At 25.2% G+C, this 2,491-nt stretch overlaps 1 protein-coding gene across 1 annotated transcript in view; it reads left to right on the top strand.

Moving 5' to 3' along the window:
* The window catches only part of LOC111679852 (ras-related and estrogen-regulated growth inhibitor-like protein), a 27,834-nt gene that overhangs the window by 14,693 nt on the left and 10,650 nt on the right, over positions 1–2,491 (top strand). The window lies entirely within an intron of this gene.

The following is a 2,491-nucleotide window of genomic DNA, read 5'->3' as shown; positions in this document are numbered from 1 at the left end:
CTAGTTCTGTTCTAGTTCTGTTCTAGTTCTGTTCTAGTTCTGTTCTAGTTCTGTTCTAGTTCTGTTCTAGTTCTGTTCTAGTTCTGTTGTAGTTCTGTTCTAGTTTTGCTCTAGTTCTGTTCTAGTTCTGTTCTAGTTCAGTTCTAGTTCTGTTCCAGTTCTTTTCTAGTTCTGTTCTAATTCTGTTCTAGTTATGTTCTAGTTCTGCTCTAGTTCGATTTACGTTGACTAGTGTAAAATCTTTGTCTTTTTATAATTTGTATCGTTTTTTGTTTTCAACATTTTATTAATTTATTTAACATCTTACAAATACTAATTGTTAGACAAAGTTTCATATTGTAAAATATTACACGTATTTCATCATACGTCCATTGCTAACTATTTGAACGTAATACATTTTCATTGTTTAGCAACGTAGTTCTGTTATTGTGTTATATGATCATTAAAAACACTATAATTTTCTTATTCTCCATTTTCTTTTACTTTTCTTAAAAATATGAAAATTTCCCAGAATAGACGTTATAAAATAATAAAGCACATAACCATGACCAGAATAACTGCCAAACAAAAAAAGGTTGAGAAGGATTGTTTTTAAGTTTTGCTTTTTTTATAAGAAAACTTTTTCAATTTGTAAAAGTTTTTTTGTTACAATGTTGTTGGTTTTTTTGACATTATAACACTTTTTTTAATAATTGACAAAATTTTCTTAAAATTGTATATATTTATGTCATCAGTTTTCATTTAGACTGCAGGCATATGCATGCGAAAGTATTGTTTGTTGTTGTTGGCTTGTTTGTTGGCAATTGGAAAATTTTAAGGTAAATAGTTTCCTTAGCTACCTGTGTGGGAATTTTCCAAAATCATAGAAATTAATTGAAATTGCAGCTGCTTCTGAATACTTGCAATTGAAATGTATTGAACGCACTTTGTTAATTAATTTCAAATAATAAATAAACAAATAAAGACGCAATTGTTTACAAACAATGGAAAATGAAAAAGTTTGTATAGGTTTTGGTTGAATTGTTGTTAATGCGCTGTTTAATTATGGTTTCCTTAGAATTTTGTTAGAAAATTTATTCGATTATTAAAATGTAAGATATCAGGTGTTTTTAGTTGTTTAGGCGAATATTTAAAGGCAACAGGTGTTTTTTGGTTTTTTGTATTAATGTTTAATAAAAAAACTTGTTTAGGACAAGAAATTAAAAAGAAATATATTTAAATTTTGTTTAAAAGAATTAAGTGTAAAAATTTGGCAAAAATTATAACAAAAATTTTTTATAAATTTCTTTGACACAAATTATTTTCAAATTTATGATTTTATTAAATTTATGAGATTTTGAGAAAAAAAGTACTAAAACTCTTTTTCTCAAATAAAAACGAAATGCTTAATTATACATAAGCGGAAATGTTTAAACAAATTAGTCATTTTATTTTTCAAAAAAAAAAAAAAAAAATAAAAAATTTTCAAAAATATAAATAATATTTTTACAAAATTAAAAAAATAATAATAATAAAAAGGTGACAAATATAAGCGTGACGTATTTGAAAATAATAAAAACCAAAATTTAAAAATAAACAAAATAATATTTTTGATAAAATAAATAAAATTAAAATCACAGAAATATAAACAAAAATAAAACGCTACACTTAAAGTAAATAATAAAAATTAAAAAAATAAATATCCAAAACCAACCTTAACCTCTAAAATATTACGCCTTAAAATTTCAATCCCAAAACCCAAAACAAAAACAAAACATTCTCACAACCTGTCAAATAATTTCTTAGTGTGAAGTTATTAAATAAATAATGGCCGCATTTAACTGCATTTTAGTCGCAATTGACGCCATTTGTTTGTATTTTCTACACTGTGAAAAAAATTTCATTTGCAAATTATTTCTAATATAATTTGCGCAATTTATTTACTTTAGCTGAAGACTGGCTGTCAAGTCTCTGTTTAAATATTAAACAAACTTTTTTCTTTCTTTGTTTGGATTTTATATAAAAATAGCACAATTTGTTTGATTTAATATCTATTATTAATTGTGCTAAATGAAAAATTAAAAAAAAAACTGTTCTGTTAAAGAAATTTTTATCTCTGATTGATGGACTAATATTTTTGGTATATTATAATGGAAGTAAATATTAGCTTTTGCCATTTATAGATTCTTCATAAATAAGTTTGTTACAAGAATATATGAATGTATATGACTTAACCTGTCATGATGACAAAAAAGTGACAATTGTACTAGTTCTCTTCTAGTTCCAATCATAAAATTTCTAGGAATTTCCGGTTCTAGTTCTGTTCTAGTTCTCTTCTAGTTCCAATCATAAAATTTCTAGGAATTCCCGGTTCTAGTTCTGTTCTAGTTCGGTTCGAGTTTTCTTCTAGTTCTGTTCTAGTTCTGTTCTAGTTCTGTTCTAGTTCTGTTCTAGCTCTGTTCTAGTTCTGTTCTAGTTCTGTTCTAGTTCTGTTCTAGTTCTGTTCTAGTTC

This window comes from Lucilia cuprina, chromosome 2, assembly GCF_022045245.1.
Source record: "Lucilia cuprina isolate Lc7/37 chromosome 2, ASM2204524v1, whole genome shotgun sequence".
Lineage (NCBI taxonomy): Eukaryota > Metazoa > Arthropoda > Insecta > Diptera > Calliphoridae > Lucilia > Lucilia cuprina.
The sequence above is the reverse complement of the archived record's forward strand: the minus strand, read 5'-3'. Positions and strand labels throughout refer to the sequence as shown.